The 27,911-nt window shown below is 37.9% G+C and overlaps 1 protein-coding gene and 2 long non-coding RNA genes across 6 annotated transcripts in view; 1 reads left to right on the top strand and 2 right to left on the bottom strand.

Annotated features, from left to right (window-relative positions):
- The window catches only part of LOC310745362, a 409,990-nt gene that overhangs the window by 108,747 nt on the left and 273,332 nt on the right, over positions 1–27,911 (top strand). The window lies entirely within an intron of this gene.
- Positions 1–27,911, bottom strand: part of FIGN (fidgetin, microtubule severing factor) — a 126,245-nt gene that overhangs the window by 94,732 nt on the left and 3,602 nt on the right. The window lies entirely within an intron of this gene.
- Positions 3,181–9,278, bottom strand: LOC310747495. The gene is made up of 2 exons (XR_014540928.1): positions 8,214–9,278; positions 3,181–8,134 (listed from the first exon to the last, which is right to left on the bottom strand). It is a non-coding gene; the product is annotated as an uncharacterized lncRNA (long non-coding RNA).

Here is a 27,911-nt window from a genome sequence, read left to right as displayed (position 1 = left end):
ACAGAGATTTAGCTGCCATGGGCCTGGTTGTCCACTATGAAAATATGATGTGCCCATACATATGTAATGCATTATTTTTAAAAGAAGAAGTTCAAAGTATCTCCACTTGTTAATAAAATTAACTTCATAAATGGATCATTTTTGTCCTGGGAGTTTTAAGAGATTTAGTTCTTTTTTTCAGTTGTGGCAGGGGCTTCTTGTGTCTTTGACTGAGGGGGTGGGATTCCGTTACCATAACTAATGTACATTACCAGTTTCAGAATTCTAATTGAGTTTAATACTGTTTCATGTTGCATTGAAGTACAAAATCAATACCATTTGTCCAGCATAGAGGAAAAATGGAATCTATAAACTGCTCTTATTGAGTAATTAAACACCTATTATTGTCATGAGTAGTGGAAAAAAATGAATTTGGTAAGATAAATTTTCACAAGAAAACACTGCAGTGATTAATACCTCCCCACGTATTAAATAAAAATGACTGCCTTTTGTACAGGACTGCTGGCAGAAGAACAGGAATGAGAGAAGTAGTTGCCAGTACCACAATAACAGGCTAACCTTGAACTGAACTCCTTTCCTCAAGAAATTAAATGCTATAGCAGGACGTTAAATCCCTCCACTTAGAGCTCATTTGTGTTCCGTGTAACCTGCAGTTCCTGAAGAAAAAACTCATTATCTTCAAAAGGAGAATCCTTTTATAATTTCTTTACAAATGTGCATATTGTTTCTCCAAAAAAGTATTTCACATTAGAAGGATAAGGGTATTAACAGCATAAGCAAGCAGAGGGAATAAAAGAGAGAGAGAGACTTGCATCATTAAGATACCTTTTCTGTTTCCTGGACATTCTAACACAGACTACGTAGTGTTACTGGGGGAAATGGGATGTGAATGGGGGTTAATAAAAGTGTACCTTCACAGCAAATTTTTAATCTGTCAGATTGATCTTAAAATACCTCGATCTCTTTGTTGCTCCATGCCTGTTTTCTGCGCGCACAAACACACACACACACACAGCCCCTCCCCCAACATTTATCCTGATGGCTGCCTTTACATCCCTATTTTTCTTTTCACTTTCTACGATGCACTAGGAACAACTATCAAGTACAAAAGATGAATCTAGGGATGCGACACTTGTAAAGGGTAACCCTATTTCACAAGTGTGATGGGACAAAAAAAAAGGAAGGGGGGAAAAAGGCCACTGAAGCAATAACTGCTCACTGAATTACCATTAAATGGTAAGATTTATAATCCAATGTACAGTAAGTGCATATCTAATGGAGTTTGTCCTTTGAAAGAATATAAAGTAGATCTGCAAGCATACGGATGTATACAGGCTAGCAGTCATTCCTTGCTCATTTTGTTCTTAAAATTTAGAAACAAAGAATCTGGCCATATTGTATATATGTAAACAACCCAAAGTTTATAACCCAGAGTATAGTTAATTGTGGTTATGTCCCACTGAAACACATGGAACTTTTACATGGAATTGTGCCCAGTGCTGCAAGTGTAAATTAAGGGAATTAGGCATTTGTGCTGTACACTATGGCTAGCATTTTCCCATTTCACAATCCAAACAGATTCATTCTTTATAATGGGTAAAAAGGCAGCTTCATCATGACAAGTTAAAATTTCTCTCCACAGAAATCATTAATAAAATGAGAAGCAATAAATTCAGTATCTCACGTATTGTAAGCCAGAGTGAAGATTGATTCTTCTACCATACCCAAACCGCAACACCCCATAGTAAAAATAATAACAAAAACTCTACTGTTCTAGCAGAATATCACTTGTAACATGAACTTTGTTGAGATCTATGTTGAAGAAAGAATAGCAATGTGCATTCGTACTGAGTCATCAGGTCTGCTGGTTAACAGCACTGTAACACCAATATACTTTGCTCTCGTTCGTATCAGGAAGAAAGCAATAAAATGTCTTCACCTTGGACACAACTGACTAGGCACTACAGCAATTGCTAATCATTTTGAATTTGTGAGAGGTTTCTGCACAAACCGCATTGAAATTAGCTGAAGTTGCATGGCAGTGTGTGTCTGCTGGATTCCCTTCCTTGGAAAACAACATGGCAGTTTGAGCATTTCCTTCTTCAGTCTTTCAGGCACTTGGAGGTTACAGAAGGATAAAAGATCAAACAAGCCCAGATATAAACATGCTCTTAATATTGGATTTTTTTCTTAAGGGACATTGCAAGACAATCTAAACGAAAAAACAAAGCTAGTCTTACTCTGTTTCCTTCTGGGTTCAAAGGTGGATGGGTTTGTTTGTTGTTTAAACTCCAGCTTCTTTCAAATAGCAAAACTTGAAAATATTATCCTCAGAAAAGGAAAGGAAAAAATTGCAGCAAGCAACTTGGCTAATTTGCCTAAAATCAGAATTACATTTTGAAGAATAACAAACAGTGCCTGCCTTGTACTTTAAAATCTTGCACAATGAAGTTCAGCAAGAGGTGAAGTAGTGGAATTAGAAAGATAAGTGGCTGTGTCATTGGAGACTTCTGCATTGGCAGCATCCAAAAACATACCTAAACAAACAGGAGCACTTTTTCCTTCCATACGTTAGGGTTTTTCTCTCACCATCCACAGTGTAATTTTTAATTATTTGTTTTGTTGTTGCAAGTGTATTCTTAGGCTATGCACAAGCAGACAAAAACCTGGCATTATCTGAAATAGTTAAAAAGACCTTTTCTACGGTACAGCGAACCACAGAATTTCCAGCTGCTGAGGGAGGCCAGTTGACCACTTACATTTCCCCCCCCCCCCCAGCCCGGTGATAAAATTAATGGATTGTTTTGATTCATACAATACTTTTCATGCCTAACTGGGGGAAGCACACAGCTAGAATAAAGGAGGAGGAAGAACAATCATTCTGAAGAAAGCAGTTTCAATGTAAAGGGAGCTAATTGCAAGATGATTGCATTCTGCAAAACAAGAGGTGCTTGTGGCATTACATACCATCACAAGGGCTAGGCTTTTCCACCCTGCTGCTGCCTCTAAACAAGCTGATTTGCTAACAAAGTGGTCAGCACTCGCTCAGCATCTCAGTAGGTCCACTGCCGGCTGCTTTCCCAAGCAGAGAATCTCAAGCACCATTTTCCAATCTGATTACACGGCTCCTTATTCCGGCAGCCTTAAACCTTCATGGCAGTTTACCAACATTTTCATCACTTTTTCTTTTTCTTTTTTACAAAGCAAAAGAACTGATAAGCTCTCAGGTACCCAGGATTTCATAGTCGATGGCTGGCAGCCAGCCAGCCAGCTTCATTCACCACACAAAACTCCATCAACATCACATTACGGTTGGAAAAAGAAAGGTTGTGTGTGTGTGACCAAAGCCTTGTAGTCCCAATCCCTGGCATGCTTACTTTGAAGTAAATCTCACTAAAATGCTTAAACTCAAAGCTTCAAATTTGCTAGAGCTAGAAGGGATGGAGAGGGATGGAAGGATTGGCAGCCAGAGAAGGGATGATGACACCACATTAGAATTATGCAATATATAGAAAGCATCTACAAGCTTTGACTATGTGTAAACTGTTCCTTTTCATTTGTCACATCTATGCTATAACAAGCGCTTGTGAGAACACTGCAGCCTGAAAGTATTTATTTGAAAAACAAAACAGAGTACATCTTTATATATATATTAAAAAACCCTTTTAAAAAGCCACAAGGCCTCAAGAGGTTGGTTGGTCCTTGTTGCACTGCAATAAAATTAAAATAGTTCACAACTTTCTCTAATGAATTTAAATATTACACTATTTAGATGAATAATGAACTTCGAATGTGTGAGCTATTAAAAAGCCATTAAAAACAACCACAAAATGCATTAGTACATTTAAACCGCATATTGTGTAAGGAAAAGAAAAACAAGTCTACAGTGAAATTATCTGCATGTTTACTCAGAAGTAAGCTCCACAGATCTACATGGAGCTCGCTTCCATTTGAGTGTTTATAAAAAGAATGGCAACCATACTTGCTCAATTTGGAGTCAAGTATCTATCTGATGCAGGCAATTTTAGTTGTATTCATAGATAGATAGATAGATAGATAGATAGATAGATAGATAGATAGATAGATGATTGATAGATAGATCAGAGGGAAGACAATGTTTACGAGAGATTTTGTTTTTACAGAATAGAATTATGTAAATGCCGTTAAAATTAAATAAACCACAAGCTGCCAGACTAGTAATAGCAACTCTCCTGCCATAGGTCTTCTATCCTTACATGAAGAAGCAACCAACAAAAACAAAGGCAGTGTGAAAGGAGAGCACAAGAGCTCTTTTGTAAGCAAAATGTCAAATATCTTCTACATTTCCTGCCAGAAATCAGTTATCGGCCCAAGTGAAAATTGGGGGTGGGGTGCTTCTATTTAACTTCCCATAAAACACAATTTATTATAAAGGGGGAGAAACAGGGAGTTGGTGTGGCCAGAGAGAAAATAAGGAAATGTACAACTAAGCTGGTGCGATGGCTCAGTACTCCAGATCAGCAGTGCATTGACCCTCTGTATCTCTGAGTCATTAGCTAGAATCCCAGCTCTGCCTTCAGGAGTAGGGAATTGAACTCACACACTGATGTGGGGAGATTCAGGATCTTGAGCATGCCAGACAGAAGGGTCATTCTCCGTGATGAGGAGGACGGTTGCCCCCCTGGGGAGGGAAAAAACTGGATGAGTGATTGTCGCACGATTCAAGCAATGGACATGCTGCTGACTCAGGGATGGACACTGACAGGCACCAATGCGTCAGGCCAGCTTGCTCCTAGTGGGAGTTGTTTTAGGGCACTAGTGCTGACAGGTACATGCAAAAGTCAAGGGGAAATAATATACATATACATGGTGTGTGTTTTACATCTCTATTTATACACCAACAGCAAGGACACACATACAATCAAGTCTATGTGAATGAGAGTAGAAGTGGAGCACTGGCTTCTTCTGTTTAGCACATACAAAGCTCATGTTAAGCATTCATCTGTAGTGTGTGCTTGTGTTTTTCCCCGCATTAGACATTTAAGTCTGACACCCTGGTATGCGTGCATATATTATGCACACGTGTAATTTGCATATGTGTAGTATCATGCATAAATGACAGCCAATTTAAAATGCCATTCTCTAATTTATATGCAAATTCTACCTCTGATAAAATAAAAAAAAACATATTTTAAAAGCAGCTTGTAATGCTAACACATTATTCCCATGAATGATTCTCAGTAAACTACATATGCTGACTGCAGGGCTCTTTTTTATTATTAAATGATTTATTGGATAGAGAACGAACCCACTTAAACTACAGTGGTTCGCATGAATCAGTAAATTTTCATGTTTCTAATTAAAATGTAAACAGTGTAATGAAGACATCAAGTTTTTAGGCAAATGTCTCTGCTGGTGCCACTTGGGGTATGGTAATTACTGGAGCAGATCTATGGATGCTCCTGAATCCTCTACAAGTCCAGATTAAAAGCATTACTGCTAAACCTTCCTTTTCCACCAGGGAATTGTGTACTCCAACCTATTCCCAGTTTGCTTACAGATGCAAATATGCACTCCTCTCTTTTAACTACTAGAGTGTGGAGATGGAAGTTTACACAAACAACATCAGTTGTGTAAAAACAATGACGGGATTTTCAAAAGTTTTAAAGTGAAAGCTGATTTATACATTTGAATTGATGTGAATATAAAAGATAGAACACTTTCAGAAACGCTGAAAAACCAAATCAATAGAATTACTATATCCGAAACAGATCAGTGAAGGGAAAATAATAGAAAATATTTCAAGCTAAAAGCCAAATATTTTTCAGAGGACTATCCTCACAGCCCTACAGATATAAATGTTTAGACTGTGATCTTCTGCCCAGCTACACACAAACAGCCGCCTTCCTATGGAAATGTTTAAAAATACATTTCCAAAAAGATCCATTTCTAAAAGGCTAAACGTGAACTATAGGGGCCCAACTAAAACATAAACCCTATTTGGGATGCAACTATTATTGTCTTTTATCATTTCTTTATTTCAGCCTGGATATCTGCATCTGAAATTTGTCAGAATTTATCCTAAAGCAAGTGCCCTCTCCTGTGTCTATCCAAGGAATACAAGTCTTGTCTCCTCACAATTAACAGACCTTGTCTGCTGCTGCATCTCACTCCCCCCCACCCCCTGAATGAGCATAGGCTTAAAAAAAGAAAACCCTAACATATACTGTATTTGCTGCTAGGCACTTAAATAGTTGTCTCGTCCATTTTAGTAGAACACTGTACTATCCATGAAGCAACGCTTTCCCACTCTCCATCACTGTATTACACAGAGTTAAATGCTGCAAGCCAGAATAAGGATCATCAAATGGTCTAAAAATGTATGCTACACAAAGGCCTTAAAACACACACACAGTTCAGATCCAGACTGGTATAGGCAATGTCCATGATATTATTACATAAAGGCTAAATAAGCATGTCTGCATTGCTAAACTGCATTGTGGAGATAAGTGTACGTAACAAACGTGGGGGTAGGGAGGGGCGTATTCCACAGCGTATTTGCCTTATTAAAAGCAACATATACAAGCAACATATACTAACAAGTGTATATTTAATGTCAGAATCATCTAAATTTTATGTTTCACTAAAGCACAAACTGTTTAGTTCTTAAAATTATGAACAACAAATTATTTTTCTACTACTAGTAGATCCAGTTAGACAATTGTCCTGAAGGACAATTCATTTCATAGAAAATATGCTGAGTGCTGAAACAAATCATTTTTATTTACCTAAATGCTAAAAATAAAATTTCAACATCCCTGCCATTTTAATCAACTGTGTATCTAAGACAATCCTACACTTTCCATCCCTGTCCGAGGCCCACATTAATCAGGTGTTAATTTTAAAAAAAAATATATGCTCTAGCTGTTTGGAGTTCATTCAAGGTATTTCATTAGGAGCTTAATCGTTTAAAATAAACGTTCCAGCCATATCAAGTTTAACCCTTAGTGAAATGTGAATGAATGCTTTAAATGAGAAGATTAATAAAGAAAGGGATGTTCCAATTCCAAGCATGGCATGCTATGTATTTTTAAATTTGTCTATGCCAGATGCTGTCAGTCAGAACAAAAAACTGTCCAAGCAGACAATCTGTGTGTCTGAATGTTGATCATGTTGGAAAGTAAAAAAAAAAAAAAAAGGAGGGGAGGGGAGGGGGAAGTGTGTGTGTGTGTGTCAAGGATTCATGGTCCTTCATCTTTGCAGTAGAGCAAACACGTCTCTCAGTATAGCGACAGACAGCTGCTTCCACTTTCTAATGTGCCCTAACTTAGATCACTGAAAGAATTGTCAGCACTCAGAGAAACACACAAAGATAACACAGCCAGCTGCCATGAAGGAGGGGGAAAACAGCACAGCTCAGAAGAAATGGGATTTGTTCCATTTGCATGATGCTGGCTCCCTTGGGCCCCTTTCTTTCAAATCCACAGCACAAAAGACAACACTTAACATATTTGCTTAAAGATGACAACCTCATGTTGATTTCATTTGGATGTAACAGTGTCAGGATTACAGATATGAGAATATATTATATCCGTAACAGTGACTGACAAATGTATCCATCAGTAGAACTGTCTGATTCATCTGCTTATACAGCCATTTTGCCATCCCAAGGGTTCCATCTAAGTAGTAACTTTGGAAGACTGAAGGTCTAATTTTATTACACCACATTTCAACCTACTAAACAATATTATTTCTAAAATAGATCATTTTTATTGGAAGTCTCCCTGATGAAAAATCCAGTAGACACCAGAGAATTTATGGACTGGATAGATCCCCCTGGACTCAATATATTGCTGGTTTTAAGCAACTTTCATTCTATACCATCAAAACTAAGATCAAAATAAACCAACAGCATATTTTTTAAAAAAACAAAAACAAATGTAGATTTTTTTTAAGTACCCATTTTAAAAAGTGTGCTTTAATCCAATTAAAAAAAATGTCACTCAATAAGTACATTAAGCTTACTTGGCCACTTAAAGGAATGTGTAGCACAATATCCCGGAATTCACACACCAGCACGTAAATATTTTGATAGTAGTAGTAACACATTATTGCATTGTACTCCCTTATATTTGGACTTCCAAAAGTGGTTTGTCTTTTTATTTTAAGGAATTCCTCGATGTGTATATATTTATATCTAAAAACAGACCAGCAACTAGTCTTTAAAGATGCACAATACTACAGAAATGTTGATGTCAACAGACACGCACATGTCTCTGCGGCTCCCTTCTGCGTATGATTTTATAGATCAACCCCACCCCTTTCTGATCAAATTAAGCAGTTAGGTAATGGTTTCACTCCATTTCAAAATGCATTACTTTGAATTGTGTATAGAGGCTTGTTCGTTCTTTCGTTCGTTCTCTCTCTCTATCCCTCCCTCCCTCTCTTTCTTTCTCTCCCGCGCCACCCCCTCCCACTACACAAAGTGACTAGGCATAATGAAATGCTGGCTGCATGTCTTTGTCCAGAGGAACTCTAAACTGCTTGTTGCTATTTGCTGGCACACAAGAACTGCACCATAATTCACTAGATTGGAGCTGTTTTGTAAAATGGAGTTAACTGCTGTACGTGGAATTTCAGCCCTGCAGATGGTTACGAATCATTATTTTCAATTTGTTTAGTTTCACATAAGGAAAGGAGTATGGGGAGGGGGAGCAAGATCAAAATATATGCCGAGGTTGCAGGGCGGGGGGTTAGTGTACTGGTTTGCAGTAACACAGCATTAAAATAATCTAGTACAAAGTACAAACCTCGTTAAAAAACGCTGAGTATATAACCCCACCTCCTCCTCTTCTTGCATTTTTAAGAAGTTGTTCATTGATCAGAATATTCAGTCCTAAAATCTGGACCACATACAATCTTTGTTTGTTTTGTTTTGGAAATGGGATTGTAAGGTCTCTAAAAGCAAAGTCATCCTCTGTCACATTTGCCATCACTGAAGCCAAAATCATTCTATTCCATAAGTGGCTCAGTTGTCTGAGTGTAAATGGAACATAAAGCATTTATGGACAAGTGCATATGGACAGAAATTGAGCTGTAAATATATAGGCAGGGCAAATATTGGAGCCTAGAAACATCTGGGGCTGAAACACAAGATGTGAGACTTATTCTGAAAGTGGCCACTTAATTGCACAGTTGATTTATACACTTGCTGTTTCGATTAAACAGAATATTAGAAATTTCCTGAAGAGAAATACAGAAAGTGAATGCTTTAGTAAGGATGATTATGTTTCGATCTCATTGCAGAATAGGTGAAGGAGGGGTGGGAAATGGCACTCTCTCTAACACTTCTTTAGAAAACAAATGAAGCATTTCTACTTCAAGGACAAACACTTAAAAGCTTTTCTAAATTCAAACCAAAAGCATTATTCTACAAAAGGTGCAGCCACCAAGCTTCAGTGTTTGAGAGTATCCTTAAAGCATACTTTGAGCAGTTAAATGATTAAATAGCTTCACTTTTTTAAAAAATCTACATTTGATTATGTTGTTCAAAAGGCATCAACAGAATTAATGCACTTATCAGCATCCTTATTAGTATTTCATTCTGGAGAGTTGATTCATTTGATTCTGGTGCCACATTATCACAGCTGCCATCAGAGGCATTCAGACATGCCTTCTTCCTAAGCAGTATTAAGGGGGCCATGAAGACCCTCTTGGTTCGAAAAGCCTCTGCCCTTCTTCACGGCAAAAGAGCCTAAAAAGAAAAGCTGTAAAAGCCATCTATTCAATAGGGTAGCTTAGAAAGATTAAGGGTTTGGGCTTTTAGGCAAGGGTGGTATATACTGTCAATCATCCACTGAGTTGAAGCTTAATTTTCTCACTGGATTATATTTTCGGATTTAGCAATTAAAATATTGCCAAAGCAGTATAAGATTACATGAACTGCTTGCTGGACCAGAAGAAAGGTCCTTTTAGCATTCTCAGCTCCAACTGTGGCTAACCAGATGCTCCAAGGATACTCATGAAGGCATGTTGGAAAGAGCTGTGTATTGATGTCGCCCCCCCCCCCTGCATATACTGCCTCTGAAATATGAATATCTAATTCTTGGCTCTTATGCTGACAGCTAGGTCTATCCTCCATGAATTTCCCTTACTCTCTTCAAAAGCAGGTTAGCAGCAAGCACCACTCATGTGGCAGGGAGTTCTGTAAGTTATGTGGAAGTAATTTATTTTGTTTCTCCTGAACCTACTGCTAATAACCGATTTTGATGGCCCTAAATTTTGTAGATTGCAAGAGAAAATCTGAAACCGCGAGATGTAACCATGACATTTCAAATCAGCTGTATAGTGAAGCAATCACAATTCTTATTTCTAGCACTCTGTTTACAGCAGGGATGGGGACCTGTATGGTGTTAAGTTTCCCAATTCGTATCAGTCCCAGCCACTGTGGCCAATAGTCAGAGGTGTTTCTTGCCCTGAAACATCTAGAGGGGACCAGTTTTCCCACTTCTGAATTAAAGGAGGCTATTTGAAGAACGTGCAAGTCTAACAGAAATGATGTAGAAACAACCTTCTGACTTGGGTAATAACAAGTCAGCAAAATGTCACAATAATGTGGCAAGCTTCTGAGTTTTCCAGAACTTTTCATCAGGAAAGACACAAAACAAAGGTTGAGGGACAAGAAAATTTTGGTTAGATGTTGTAGCCATGAGGCCAGCTTGTAGAGTTGGTAAGTACCTCCCAGATACTACAGATATTAGGTTACATATCTTAGGGGCAACCTCTCTTCAGGAAACAAACAATACCAATAATTATCTGTGATCCCAAGAACTCATCTCCTAGCAAGGAATGAAACCTTAATATTCAAAAGGAAGTATGGCCGTACTCAGGCATTTGATTGAATATATGTGGGCCTAAAGTGGATTGGGACATGCATGCAAGTTCCACCACTAACATAACATATCTATGTATGCTGGCTCCACTTTCAGCCTTCATGTGTTAAGCATGAAGAGATATCCATTTGCTCAATATGTGAAGGTCAGAAGTGGAGCCAGCACATGCAACGGTGTTGGGCTTGCCTGCGTGCCTCCAGCCCTCTCCACTGCGGAATACCTGAGTGGGGCTTAGATGCAGTGGGGGGTGAGGACATCTTTCTCCCCAAGGCCAAGTTAATGGGTTTATGTTGCTCATTCTGGAGAGCAAGTACCATTGCTTTCTTATGACACAATGCCATCCCAGCACCCATGATTTCTGCTCATAATTGCCGATAACATTTCAAAGCCCAATACTTAGCTTAACTACTCACTTTTAGGAGAGGTACACAAGACTGCAAAGGAGTGGCTGTAGTGTGACTCACTTGTTAAGTGAGTGTATGAGATACAAACACAGCTGCACACATATGCTGATTGCCCAGGGGCTGGGGAGAGATCTTCATCCCTTAGGTAAGTACGGTATTTCTGAACTTTTTGAATACACCCCTCCCCTCCTATACTCCTATACCAATCATTTGATGTCCTATGTGCAGACATCTCTGAATGAAGTTGTGTGCACATAGCCTGCTCCAGAACATGATTCTCTGCAGACTGAGAAGGTAGAGCCACTGCAGCATTGGAAGGAGAATAGAGTAAGAGATCTGATCCCTCCCTATAAAAACCAAGCATTGAGAAAGATAAGCATGAAGCAGGAGCTCTTTCTGTTCTCCTTTCTTCTCAGCTCACATTAGAACTATGGATTTAAACTCAACATATTTCCATTGGCCCAATATGAATCCATCATTATTTTGCTTGTGGCGTTAAACTTTTTCACCAGACACAAAATATACACCTTTGGATATTTCCAACCAAAGTTCAACTGGAAGAATATGGTCCTATGAACAAAACACTTATCAATGGTGTGTTTATCAAATGATACGGATGGTGTATTATATAGTCAGAGTAAGGCTACGTCTACCAAACTGAAAATAACTGATCAGTGAACTGAAACTTTCCTTTCCATCGTCGCTCTTACTCATCTCCTACCCCACCCCCTGCAAGCTCTCCATAGTTTACTTACCAACCTGTGCAGGTCTACTTCAGCTGAGCTTTTCAGGATGCTTGTGTACCATTCCTTTCCTAAGAGAGTATGGAATGTTGCCTTATGCAGTACACCCCAGCAAAATCACCATCCTTTCTTTTAATGCATCCCTGTCTATATTTATGCACATCATATTGACCTAGAAGAGGCCAGAACAGAGCAGGCTTATGCGTGTTCCACAATCATACATGATGACCCAGAACACAACCCCCGTGCAAATGGGTTGCCTGTACTAGGAATTCACTTAGTAAATCCATACCTTCCAAAAATTCAGATGAGAAGTAGGTAATAGTTTGAAAAGAAAAGATTAACTCCGTGAAGACATACCCATCTCTTTAGATGTGGCAGGAGGAGTCAGTTCTGGAAGCTATACTAAAATGCATGTCTAAATAGTACCAGAACAAACAATAAAGTAAAAAAAAAAGGTACAAAACAACTAGACCAAGAGCAAACTCTTCACTCAGAATATGTAACCAAAGTTGGCAAAGAAGTGTTCTAAATTTTATTAGACTGACAACAGTGACATATCAAAGCTAAAAAATGCCATGTACTAATGTAGTGTTAATGAACTTAAACTAGTTTTAAATTGCAACCTGTCAACAATGATCATAAGCCAGTTGTAGGAAGCCCCTCCCCTCTGTCATCCTCCACTACCAGACTGATACCTTATGGGTTCATCTTTCCAGTCTCACGTTGGTGACATTTGTAAACTAGTGGAAACAGACCCAATTCATAGATTATCAGCAGCACTGGTTTTCTAGTAGAGTTTGAAAGAAGTAATTATGTGAACAGGAATGGCAACACAATTTCTTCTAAACCAAAGTGATCCGTTTCCAGCTAAACAAAGTAACCACATCACATGCACACACCGTTGTTCTTATACAGTATTAATGGAACTGCATAGTAACAGTGCAGCTAACATATAAATTTGTGTATACCTTCTGGGATAGATAGAAAAAAAGAACACCCTACTATCAATTCAGAATACTTAAGAGGACTCTACAGGTCAAATATTTTGCATGTTGAGAGCTGAATATGATAAATTATACGGGAAAAGTCTGAACAGTTGCTTTCAAGTAACTGTAACAGTAGATCTCCTTATTCTCTCAGATTACAGCAATGGCAAACACATACTGTATCTCTGGGCTTAATTCAGTGTTTCTCAAACTTTTTTCTCTGGGCCACACTTTCAGAATAATGAATTCGCTCATGCCACACAAAACTTTTTATAAGAAATACATTGGGGGGGGGGGACAACTTCTAGCAGTGATTTATTTATAAAACAGAACACAACCACTTTATAATATGATCATGGGTCATCCAGAAAGTATAAAGCAATTCAACTACATAAGAACATGAATCATTCCCAAAATAAAATTATAAACAAGCCTCTTACACATGTACCTTAAGTTTGTAAACAAAGTCAATGAGAAGTGTGGGCTTGCTTTTTCCAGGAAATCTGATTTATATCGGGTCCAATTTGAGTCAAACAAATTCTTATCTCATCAACACAAATAAGCCTTTCTCCTTTCTGATTTTCATATTTATCAGAGTTGAAAATCCCTGTTCACAACAGTATGACATAGAGAACTGTAGAAGAATAGCCAATACAATTCTTCAGCAATCTGTTCAAATAGCGATTCTGGATCACAACTAGGATTGTCCTCAATATCACTTGATACACTTTCTCTCATTGTGAAAAGGTATCTGTTCATATTCTGCAAATATTTTTTAAACTATACACTGTACTAAACTACAATGCACTGAAATGTTTTAATGTTTCTTTGAATGCCCTTTAATCTTGCCATCCTCTCCTGCCACACTGGTTTAATCCAGTGGCTTAAAGATAATTTAATAATGGATCCCTCATGCCATGGAGCACAGCAACATTAACAGAACCATAGTGCTGAAAGGAATCCATGAAATTTATTTCATTTCCCTAAATAATCAGCAAATATTTTTTTTCCCACACAGTGCAATACTACTGCTAGTCAATAACTGTGGAATATCCCATATATATAATCACCATATATATATATATATGACCACATCTGTGTGGAACATGCACTTTCCAGCCCCCCGCAACTGCCTTGGGAATAAGTGTTGCTGCTTGCAGGTCAGTTGTGAGGGATTTTTTTCCTAGTACATATACTACCAAAATGTAGCAACAGCAACTTCCCAGAAGAAAGGAAACAGCTTTTCTTCAAATGAAGAGCTATATTTTTTCTAAATACGCTGAATAAAAATGTTTTAAAAGACAGAAAAACTCATATGTTAGCAGACACCCTAATAAAGCTTCATATCTCATGAACCATGCATGCCTTCTATCTAATAACGGTACTACTTGAGCTGAAAGAACTGCATTTCCCCACTAAATAATATTGCCACTTTAACACTGAGAAAACCCTATATCTCAGCTATTTTGTGCCAAAAAGTCTGGAGCATCCTCAGCAAACAAATTCACTGAACTGGCACAGAAAACAGCTAAGAGTTTGAGCTGTGGGTGGTCACTCCCAAAAGCAGATTCCACAACCTCCTACAGGGATTGTTCAACAGCTGTACAATCCTGGCAACTTCTATTACTGTTATGGCATAATCATACTCTTAGATCAAACCAAGTAGAAAACAGTTTCCAAATGTGGCATTGACTACAAGCGCATGGAGTACAAACCCATCCAGAACAAGCAACTGACCTATTTCCTGGACCTGGGAACCACTGACCCACAGCAACTGTTTCCAGCTCTGTTTATTTAGTCTTCATCCAGCCCACCACTCACAGCCATACCTGACAGTTGGGTGTCCTCAGTGTATTAAAAACACCGCACTCCAAATCCCCTAATAACAAACAGCTCCCAACAGCTTCAGTTTATGGTAAAAAGAAGCAAGGTTACATTCCCTTTATGGTCTATGAATTTCTGCAGTTACACTACCACAAATATTGGGTCCAGGTTGCGCTTTATCATCAGTGGCTGTACCATGGTACCTTCTTAAGGCTCTGGACATGAGGCCCTCACAGAAAGCTGCATTAAGCACCCCTCGATCTAACCAGTCATACTCTTCTGACTAGATCTGAGCCAAGAGGGACAAGGATTGAGAGAGCTTGTAGTCAGCTGCGTTATTGCAAGCATTGTGGGTGGTAGTCAGCTAAATTTTACTAAGAGTAGACCCACTGAAATTAATGCGCATGACTAAGGTCCATTAATTTCAATTGGTTTACTTTGAGTAAAACTTAGTTGAATACCACCCCTTGTCCATTTCATCAGGCCTCATCCACTAAAACTGATGCCACAAAAAAGGGAAATATGTAATACTGGATGCTTCCCTATGAACAGTCATAACTATGGCGTCAAAATGTTTGGAAGATGAGTGCCCTTATCCTCAAAATGTTGTGCAAACATTTCACAGTGCATCTTTACAAGCTTCCATGGGGTGTCCTCCATGGACAACAACCTCCATACCACCCTAAAGAGTTCTGCTGGACAGCTGTTTGAGAATGCAGTAGAGATGGTAATGTCTTTTGCTGTCCCCTGCCAGATGGTAGGCACGATTATGTTCCCTAACTGGTGTCTGGACAGAACTTTCCACCAGCTGCACTATTGTTGTAATCCAGCCTGCTTCATTGCCTACAAGTTCAAAGAATTTCAGGCAGCTCCACATCACCAGAGAGGACACTCAAGAGTAATCACAACTCTGGAGCTTCAAGTCTTGCTGTTCCACAATGCAAGAAAGGCCTTGACAGGATTGTCAGCTTTATCCACTGGAAAATCCTACACAGCATTCGGGAATCCATGAAATTCCATAACTATCCAAGGATGGACCTACAGGGGGGTGGCACCAAAAGCCACTAGGAAATAGTTCAACCATTACAGTTCAATTTCTCTAACTGCACCCTCCCCATTACTAGACCACCAGCCATGCCATCTGTTTCAAAGTACAAACTGAGGGTATGTCCCACTCTATGTGCCAGGCCAATGGCAACTTGAGATAGCCCCATGGTTGTCATGGAGGTCATGAAGTCCCAACCCAGTGCAGGCAACCTCTTTTCTGTGTTCAAGGACTTTCCACACTTACACCTAGCTTTCCTGTGCACCATAGACAAATCCCACTTTTAGTATTCAAGGCACTCTAGATATTGTTAATTAGTCTCTTATTTCCCTATGCGGTGAAAACACACTGCCACCCAGAGCTAATTTTCAAGAAGAGGGAAGCTACAAACACAAGCAAAATAGGTCTGAGAGAGAGGGGGCTTGCTTCCATTTAAACACCAAATAGCCCAGTTATGCAAACATATTCATAAGTAAGATCCACAAAGTTCAGTGGAATTTACTCATCGCCTTTGGATTTATACTGTCCTATCCTAAAGGCTGTGTTTGAAAAAGACAGTCTTGTTCACCCATCACCTCACACAGGAAGTATGGTATACATTCAAATTCTACTAATGAGTAGCAAGACATCAGGACCCATCTCTCAGTTGGATTGTAGCTTACTCAAAAAACCTTTGAGGCTTGGCTGAAGCACAAAATATCAAGCATGAATCCTTCTGCTAGTCACACTTTGAATATTGAGGGTGTTCAATATATTTTTAATATTACAAATTCTGTTTTAAAGGTGCCATCAAAATGGGGCCATGGCGTTATCTAATGAACATAATGCCATGTTACATGAGTCATGGCCACTAGCTTAGATAACATTAGGAGGTGAAATGCGATAAATAAAGTGAGTTGAAACATACTATGGCTTTAAAGAAGAGTAATAAAGTTACATTTTAGTGGCAATTAAGCCACATAACTTTTATATTTCAGATGAAGGTTTTTAATCTCCATTGCTCGCTACAAAGCTACATTTGACTGCTGCAGTCAAATGCAATGCATTTGAAACAAGAAATTAAAAATCACGAGCAACCAAAAGCATAAACTAAAACTGCAGGATTTTTTTTATATTTAAGAAAGTTCCCCCCCCCATCCATAACACATTTCTATTATCATGAGGACTAGAAACATTTTGAAAATGCACTGAAAATCAGTTACTGAGCATTGCACTGAAGCTTTCTAGGCCACACAAGGGTAATGCCCACACTGTAACACAGATGATGATGATGACGACGATGATGATTTATTTATTCCCCAGCCACTCTGGGATTTATAACTTTAAAAAAGTGTCTGGAAGGAATGGAGTGGGGGGTGGGGTGTGTGTGTACAAATGGTTAAATGATGATTACTGTGAATAAGCAAGTCTTTGATACTTGTAATATGTCATGTGAACACACTTTCAGAAAATATTTTATAAAAAGATACCATTGTGGGTTTTAGATAACTATATAATCTCTTATAAACCAATCTTTAAAGTTCTGTGTTTGTTAGCATGCTGGAGATGTAAATACCTAAATACTATAGGTGTGCATATAATTTTATTTAAATTAATATCCCACCCATCCTCCCAAAGGAGTCCAGAACAACAAGAACTTGGCCACTTGAAATGTTCAAGGGCAGGTATAATGGTGTTTACACTCTAAGTGTTTCTTTTTAATGGTACTCACATGGTGGATACAATAGACTGAGAGGTGAGAAGTGGGGCTCTTAAATCTCCACAGCATGTGCCATAGTGACTTAAAAATGTTTTGATTTATTCCACTTTTTACTTTGCCATATTCATTTTGCTTGGAAGCATATTACACCATGGAATAAAATACCCAACTGTACAAGAACATATTAAAATTAGCTCAAGGAACTCTTACAATGATTCTTGAAAATATTCAAGCTTGAACCAGGAAACCTCTAGGCTTAGAACTGTAGGGAAGCCACTGTAGAGCAAAACACATTTCCCGTGAAATGCACTTGCATCCTATAACATAAGAGTTTTTAGCTCTTAAGACTTTCAAGATCAGCCTGAGCAGATATGGTCACAATTTTATTGCAAGCTCATTGTAAAGAGTGGCAGGGGATAAAATAATTGCCAATGAAGTTTCAGAAGCCAGCACAGATTTTCCAGAGGTTGGATATCGGTGCTCCAGATAGTAATCCCAAGCTCTCTTACTAGGGAGCAAATTCCATTGAACTAAACGGAATTATGAGCAAACATGTTTAAATTAGGACTGCACTGTGAATATCACAAACAAACAGAAAAAGGCATTTGTGTTTAGCAGCCAAAATACCATGCCACAGTTATTCAAGTTTACACTAAGAGAGCTACCATATTTATAGTGTCAGAATTCACATTCCACCCATCCCCTGAACAAAATTTTGCTATAGTTCTAAAGTATAGATGGTTAGATATGTCTGGACAAATCCCCATGTTAATTTTTTAAAAAGCAGATAGGTTTCTCCAGCTGGCAGATAGAATGGACGACGTGATACTGGAGGCCTAATTTGGTATCTAACAAGTGGGTATGCAGTCAATAGTGCAGCTAACACCAATTGTTCCCTACCCAATCCAAGGAAACAATCAATTTTATTTTTTATTGCATTCATGCCTTCCCTTTCTTCCAATCAACTCAGTACAACGTATTTTGCTCTCCTCCTCCCCATTTTGTCCTCAAACCACTCTGGTAGGTTAGGCCAACAGAGTATGTGACAGGCCCAAGGGTTACCTAGCAAGAGTCATGGCTGAGTGGACCTGGGTCTAGCCAACACACTGGCTAGCCAATGAAAAATATGAATATTATCTTGCTTAAGTGAATGAGATAGTGTTTCAAGCCATTGGTTGAGCAAGTTGTGCCATCAATGGAGGAGCAGCAACTCCCACAACACACACACAAAATCTATCTACCCACACACACATGCATACTCTTTTATTAGCAACAATCAATAAAAAATTGAAAAATTGAAACAGGTTCTTTTGCTCAAATATTTGCAATGATAATTAATTGGAGGAAAAAACAGTACTTAGGCTCAGCTCCCAGATGCCTGCTCTTTGTATAGCTGTCCTTCGACAAATCTGACCATTTAACATTACTTCACATGGCATTTTTGGGGTGGGAGTGGGGGTGTTATTCCAGATAAACATTAGAGTTCATTTCTTCCTCACAGTGAGCTAAAGAGCCAAAAGACTTATGTGCGACTTTGCTTTGAGTCTGTGTCAGAAAAAGAGCGAGAGAAAGAGATTACCAAATGTGTCTTGCCTGATGATAAACGTACTTGGTTTTGGCTAAAAGCAGTAATCATATCAGTATCCCTTGTTATGTCCAGCAAGTTTCTTCAGCATGGATTTGTCTTCAGAAGCACACTTCATGGGACTTTTATTAAGTCCATTTGAAAAGAGAGTAAGTTTTGGAGGGCAGAGTAACATTGCAAGGGGCAGCAGGATTGCCAGCTTACACTTGACTTTTTGAGATGCAACATGAAAAAGGCACCTCTGCTTTTAATACACCAGCATGCTGGCTAATGCAGCTTTTCACATCGTAGTGCTAGAGTAGTAAAGAAAAAAGGAACCTGTAGAATATATCTTCCCCTTCCATATTGCTATTAAACACAAAATGAGCCCCACCCTGCTAGAGATTTGGTAATTCTTCATGTACGGAACTACATTCTTCTACCACTCCAGCTGCACACTAATGTATAGATTTTTAAGTATGATAAAGTCAGCAAAGAAATGACTACTTAACAAATCCATCTATCTTTTGGAATTGAGGCTGCAATTTTATGAGCCCAACTGAACTCCAGCAGGACTTACTTCCAAGTAAACATGCCTAGGATTGGATATAGATGATATTCTTTAAAAAGGAACATCATGCTCAAAATGAGAATGGGGGTGATAAAGCTTCTTGAAAAGGATACCTCAGTTAGTGTAATTGTACAACTGCTTGCAGAGTAACATGCAACGGCATAACTATAGCTAGCTAATTTTTAAATGCAGGATCACAGAGGTTTATTATTTGTCAGTATATCAAACTTATTTGCTCACAAATAATAAGACACTTCTTAAAACAAGTTAATAAGCCTAAACCTACTTTTTTTTGAAACAAATGTCTATGCAGACACCAATATCTTAATTCACTGGCAATTTTTCTTTCACTATTATTTTTGTTAGAAGATTACTATTCTTCTCATTCTAACATTAAAATAATTCTGGAGTTGGAAAGCATTCTTTCTGTAGTTATTTTTAGGGGAGGGAAGGAACAAAAAGTTAAGAGATCAAAGCACTCCAATTTGAGAAGTGTGTCACTGATTTAATAAAATGATTATGAAAGATGCTTCTAGTTCAGAAACAAAAGCCAAAGTTTGGCCTTTGGAAACAAACAGCAAAACTAAAAGCACACATACCGTGTTGCTGTGTATACTTGCTTGCTATTCAACATATTTTACTTCAAACAAATTTTAGGACATACACCCCTCATTATATCCTGCAAACTTGGGAGTAAAAGTCTTCCTTACACTGACAAAACCCAATTCAGTTTAAAGACAACCCGATAAAATTGAACAGTAATTTATTGGGCAACAATATCTTAAAATAAAGTTACGTTGCATCAGAAGTTTCACCAAGGTTTAAATAGTGAATTAAAATACAAAATGTTTCAAAGGCACATAAATCAATCATTTCCCCAGACATATCCACTGCACAAACATCAGTTAGCTTTAAAAGCAACCACAACTACCAGCCCTTAGTTCTTTAGATATCTGTGCAGCCAACAATTCCATAAGGCTAAATAACTTTATTTACGTCACGATGAAGAAAGTGAAAAATAAGAATCTAAGGAACAAGTCAAATCCTTCCCCAATGTATGGGAAGGCTGTAGGACTCTCCTACACTTGGTGTAGCAAACATAGAGGAGGAAAGTTATTGTCCTGGGGAACTAGATCATCCCAGTTTTTTTTCAAAGGTATATTAATGTGAGAGCCAGTGTGGTTTAGTGCAGGGATAGACAAAATAGTGCCTTCAGATGTTGTTGGGCTTCCATCATCCCTGATCACTGGCCACACTAGCAGGGTCTGATGGAAGCTAGAATACAACTAGGGGGGCACCACTTTGGCTACCTCTACTGCAGTGATTTCACCAGGACTGAGAAGACTCAAGCTCAAATCCCCGCTCTGCTACAAATCTACTGGGTGGCTGTGAAACTGTCTCTCAATCTGACACTCTTGAATAAAAAACTGCAGAAAGATATTGTACACTATCACAAGTTCCTTGAAGAAAGTACTAAATATGAAATGAATGAAACATTTAAATAATCCATACTCTTAAATCCAATACACTTTGCTGAAAGCTAAAACAATGTATTTTGAAAAAGTAACATTTTAACATAAACGTGTGTGTCATAAAAAAAATCTTCCCATTGTTCAACCCCCATACAAAATGTTCTACTAATTATTCTACTATGAGTCATTCAATAAAAATAGCTGGAACTATGGAAAGGATCATGAAACTGAAAAGTGAGTTGGGAAACCCTAATAAGCACGCATTCAAACATGCTCCGTTGTAAGGATACATCCCGATGTAGGTCACTGAGAAGCACTTCATCTCGTAGTATCTTTTGAATTCTTCTGGTGGTGCTGCCCTGACTATTTGGTAAAACTAAAAGCCAACGAAATCTTTAAAATGTTTCCTCAAAATGTGATCCATCCTACTAGCAAACACAATTGCTGTCACACATCAGAACACCTCCAGCTGAAAGCAACACGAGTTACAAGTGCTCTCCACTCTATAGCGTTATACACAGAGATAATGAGCCAGTTAAATCCAAGCATTACGGCAGCCGAAGAATTTAGCAGGATTGATGAAAGAGTAACAAAGGAAAAGCAGGAGAAAGCTTACACAGTCTATACTTTGCCACATACCACTGCATGGCATATAATTAGCAACAGTTCAAAGTAATGGGGTTAATGAAACAAAGATCACAAGATGTTTCTTGTTCTTTCGTTTCTTCATTAGCCGTTTCAAATATAGATTTGCTTCAATAAGCTTTTGTGCTCAGATCACTTACTCTGGAGTAATCCCAATGATATTGATGGGCTGGCATCTATGCCAGTCAATAGGTTTTTTTTAACAACAACAAAAAGTGCATTTAAATCCCCCCCACTTCATTATATTGAAGGCAATTATATACAAATACTTTCATTTCAAATGTGAAAAAGCATTTGCTTGCTGATTACCATTACAAGACATTTTGTGGAATGTAATTCACCAATATTTGCAATACAATTCTCATATTAAGGTGCTATTTCGGGGTCTTTTTTTCTTTACTAAACAGTCCAATTCAGAGACTTCCTACATGTCCTTGATTTGGACTCAATATATATTCACTCAGTAACTTCTTTTCATAACAAAAATGCTTAAAATGCCTATATAGGAATTCAGTCTTATATTCCCACTCCTGTCTCCTTCTGTGTCTTGAACAGCAGCTTAGCATAGAAAGCAAACAGGTTTCCTGGCACAGAGATAAAGTGATCAGAAAAGATTTACAGGCTAGATTTCTGTAGTTTCAGGCTGCTCTTAAAGGCACAATGCAGGTAATTAGATGGCAATTGTCACAGCCCATTCCTATTTGTGCGTACACAAAGTTCCATGGCACTTACTTGAGAGTAAATGTTCATAGTACTGCAGTCCTGTGCACACTTACTCGTAAGTAAGTCCAATTGAATGCACTGGGGTTTGCTGCTGACTAAACACACTGTACATGCCCATGTCCCATTCAATTATTTACTTTAAAGCAAGCATATGAATTAAAATGCTTGATTAAAATCCATGCTGCTAGATTCAGCAAAAATAGTTATTTGTAGAGAGACAGAAGATAAATATATATAGTCAAATGCGCGAACACTCTCTCTCTCACACACATATACCATTTTCCTTTTTTCAGACACACTTTGCTTAGACTACCACAGGTGCATGTGCCAGAAGTAAATTTGTATTCACATTACAAACCCAACGGATAAGGAATTTAATTTTTATAGCTTTCTCTACGGAACATGGCTCACAAATGCCAACAACAAGGAATTCAAAACAGGATCAATTCTTTTCCCTTCTTGGAAACAATCTTATAAGTGTCCAAGTACTCCACAACATGAAAGAATATTGTTGCTTCTCTGAGCTCTTTTGATATCTCTCTCTGCATGGTGGAGCTGTTCACGAGTGATGGGAGAAATCTCTTTTGAAAATAAATGGCACCTCTTCAAGTGTGTTCAGATACATCCTGGCTGGACCTTCAGTTATAACTTGAAAAGGATGCTTGATTTTTAAATTTGTTTTAGGTATCAAATTGTGATGCCTGTAACAATCTTCAAACCTGATTCTTGCAGCACCGACTTTATGAGTTTCCCCCATGTCAACACAGAAGGCAGAAAGTAATGAGAGTGGTGAGGAGAGGTAATGGGAGAAAGGAAGAGAGGATGGGGTTAGGCAATTGTTGCTGAACATCCCAACAAACTAAAGTTCACACTTCAGATGAGACATACTGAAAAGGTTAATGCTACTGCACTTAATGGTTTCTTCACATCCATAAGCATAGCTGTCACCACATACTTACACAGAGCACTAATCACTTCACAAGAGTCGAAGCACTGGTACAAATTGTAGTGCACAGGAGTATGTTACCCACATGCAGCCTGGTCCTACACATGCATATACACACTTAGTCAGTAAGCATGCAGATTACTACATCACTCTTCTGGCCTTTAAGGATACCTAAGAATCACACATAAACAGGTCCCCAACTTATACAAAAGAAAAATGCAGTATATTAAGATGCTGAGCTTTGGAAAATAAACTTGGAGAGAATTAAAATGCTGATTTTAGCCACACTTAAATCATTTTTTTAAAAAAAAAATCATTAAAGAGAAAATTTTAAAAAATCAAGAGACAAGTTCAAATGTTAGCTGTGCAGTTGTCATAAGACTACTATGATTGCGGCTTCAATTTTAACTGGGTACAGAATTGCAGTCTTCGGTTTCTTCCATAGCCAATATTAACCATAAGCTTTACATCAATGTTTATTGCCAAAACTGTATTTGGACATATTAAATACAAACAATGGACAGGAGAGTTGAATTAAATATATTCTTTTGAAGGTGATGTAAGTTTAAAAAGAGAAAGGAGGCAATGTAGTTTTGTGTGTAAATGAATTTAAGTGGGTACAAATAGGCACAGAAGAGATCCAATATGACACATTGTTCATTCTGATATGGAAAGAGGTATCAATGTCTTTTTGCAATAATCTTTTTAGGATATTGCATTTACAGTACATCGTACAGTTATTTCTTAAACTGCACTTGAAAACAATCAGTTAAATTCTCGGTTAATAATGTAAATTAAGGTAATATCCTTCAAGGATATGCTTATAGAATTTACACTGTTTAATGACAAAAACAAATGATAAACTGGCAGCAACAAATATTATTTTTAAACAAATGTTAATAAAACAGATTGTCACTAAAGAAAAATAGCTACATTAGTTCTGCACTTCAGGGGGCAAAATAATTTCCACTTTAAATAAAATTTAGCCTTGAAATTAAATGTGCTATAATGAAGCATCTCACAGGTACCATTTTCTGACATTGCCAGAACAAGCAGCTGCCTGTCATTGTTCTTCTAGCGCCTTGATATCCAGGTACCCTCATGAAGTTATGTTGATGAAGAGAATTCTAATTTGCTTTAGAGCAGGATAAAGTTCCTACTCCTATAAGAACTTATTTTTGGGAGGATACCCACTGATTTTTTTCCTGGAATGACAGAATTCATTGTGTTTTAGGACTTTTATTCTCACTGGTTAATCAACAGGTATTTTCATATTTGCTGTTGTAGAACTAGCAAACACAAGCTTACGCTGCTTTTCAAATAATATGTTCCAAGCCCCTCTTCCTACAAAAATGCTGACATATCTAATTTTAATTTGACCTTCCTTGGAAGTTTCGCCGTCACTCACACTGTGTGGTAGGCTGACTATATAGACTTCCATTTTTACCCAGCTTCCAGCTTCTCACCACTATATTTTGAAGGACAGAAGTTTAAAAAATGAAAAGCTAGGCTGTTTGTACATATCCGATAGTACAACTAATGCTCATAATTAACACTACAGCATGGATTTTACACCTGGAAGATATCCTTGTGTATTTTTGTGGGGGTTGGCGGCTTATCACAATCCTATGCATGTCTACTTAGAGATAAATCCAATTTAGTTAAATTATCAGGTAAGTGGGTATAGGTTTGTCTATTAATAAAAGGATGCTAGACCCCCTGCTACACTTAACGCTCCCAGATGTTTCCCATAAGATATATCAGTTTTCACTTTAAAAGATAGCATTTCTAGCAAAGAGAGTTTAATAACCTGTAACCATAACCATGGTGTACAATCAGGAATTTAAAAGCATGGGGAGGGGGGAGAGAGAGAATCTGCTACAAAATATAAACTAACTAAATTACACATATTTTACTACCAAAATGTAATTGGAATAGGATGACTCTCAATTGGCCCACTGTGCTGCTTTCACCAACTATTACCATGTCTTCCCCAAGCTCAAAAGAAGTACGTTGATTTATTAGTAGATGTACATAAAAATTAATAGAATAAAAGTTAGTCCATTATTACCAACTTGGATCATTTTGTTTGGGTTGGGTTGGGTTGCGTTGTGTAAAGAAAGGCAAGTTCATATTTAATGTTTATTGTTAACTTTAAATCCTTTGCTTATTAATGGCAGTGGGGGGAGAGAGAGAGAGGAGAAGGAGGTAAACACGCTGATGAAATACTTTATCATGCTGATTGACAGAAAAAATGCTCCATTACTTCACAAAATGCCCGTATAACAATTCCCTCCCATCAATAAATCATGATGAAATTCCAGTTAATTAAATAAACATTAGTCAATAAACCTGGCGCTTTTTGTAAAGTTATACAATGCAAACTTAAGTTCTTATAAAGCGTATGTTAACTGGGGGCAAAGAGCCAAATATTTTCCTTTATCGGATCTAACAACGCTAGATGAGACTAGCAGATTAAAAACATGCAAGGGAGTTTCCTACATACAGCTATCATGCTGATTTTGTATCATTAAAATGGCTCCCAAACAAGCAGATTAACTGATTAATTGATGATTAAGACTGCAGGAAGATCAGACATTACACCCAAATACTTCTTGCATGCACACACAGAGCTAATTGACAGCTACACACACATCAGAATGATCAGTCTCCCAAAGCAATATTTTAAAGCACGCATAAACCCCTCTTTCAGCATTTTCATGCACAATGAACAATTATATTTCTAAGTTCACGTTCTGCGACCTAAAGCACTAAAAGAATGAAAGGGTGGGGGGGAATTCTTCAGTACACTGTTATCAATAAATAAACTTTTGAAATTAATCATGTGATCATAAAAGCAAGCAATAGAACATAAATATAACCTCAGTATTAATGCAAGGCACAGAATATATTCTGAGCCAACATGCACTAGAAAATATTAGGAATAAAGCTCTCATGCTGAATTGCTACCATCAGAAAGAACTTGGAGAAAAGTTCCTTGATGTATCAGATATACTGATGGTGGGGGCCATGTATTCCATCCTCTGCTATGTTTATATGGATGGTACCTGAAGCCAATGCTTATTACTAATGGTATTACTAATACCATATTGTGTGTCACATAACTGACACACATCCCACACTTTCTCCAATACAGCTGGTTACTGTTGTATAAATCTCTTTTGTCTGGGGGTAAGGAATGATGACTGGGCACCAAGTTTGTATAGTAATCACATCTTGTTTCAAATATCACACATTAATAAAACTTTTTCATAATAATGCAACAGACACAACTCATTAGCAAATCTAACACCCAAAGTCCTATTGCATTTTTGCTGAGATCCAAACTGTCCACAAATAGCACTTGTTTTTCAGTAAGGACAGAGGAGTGCTAAAAAATGCCTGATTTCAAGGAATACTTCATTCTCTTATTAACAAAAAGCTGTCTGGCAAAGAAAATTCAGAACTTCTCTGAAAGTCCAGCGAAAATTCACCTATATTGTGGTTTTCTAAAATGGTATTTTTGACATGAGTTATCTATAGCTATGTGTCCTTGTCTAGGATACAAACGCTTAGTGTAAGAATCCACATGCAGTGCACTTGTCAAAGAGAAGGTGGAAAGGGCAAAGATGTTCTTAACATGTCTCCTGATGTGGTACAAAGTAATGCCCAATTTCTTGCATAAATACCAGCACTGGAAAGATTTCCCCGATAAAGAGCTAATGACAAATACAACAAAAAGCAGATTTATCAGAGGTTAGAAATCTGGGATTAATTTTCACTGTCTAAACCTTGCAACTGTCACATGGAAAACAAACTTACGAATGTATTTCATCCCATCAAGTCCCCCAGATGAAATATATTCCTAAAGATACAATGCAGGGAAGCACACACACACACAAATAAAGCCTGAACCACAAACATTAAAGCGCAAAAGCAGCAGACTAACTGTTTGATGTTTTTTTCTTAAAATATACATCTATATCATAGGGAAAATATCAGATACAGCCTTATGTTAAGCAACTCAAAACCAAAAGTGTAAGGAGGATCTGCTGACTCTCTTTTTTCTTAAAAATTTCTTTCTGGGAGTGACAACAGAAGTCCATTTTTATTTTTATTTTGCAGATGAGGAGGGGGAGTCAATTCAAAGCAGCTTCCCCAACTCAGACCTAACTCCCCCCCCCCTTGAAGCATCATCATGACAAGTGGCTGCTTGATAGATGTTCCCCTTGATAAACGACTTGTTCAAAAGAGACACAGTAGCTTTCATTTCCTGACCACAACACACTTTTAATTTGCAACAGCAGAACTGCTGGAGTGTGACTCAGTCCTACTCTCCAGCTTTTCAGGGTTCTGCTCCTGACAGGCCACATCACTGGGCAAAACAAGAACTAGGTGCATCCACTAACAACAAT

The sequence above is a fragment of the Podarcis filfolensis genome (assembly GCF_964270895.1).
Source record: "Podarcis filfolensis genome assembly, chromosome: 1".
In the NCBI taxonomy this organism is placed as follows: Eukaryota; Metazoa; Chordata; class Lepidosauria; order Squamata; family Lacertidae; genus Podarcis; species Podarcis filfolensis.
This window is presented reverse-complemented; position numbering and strand designations above follow the sequence as displayed.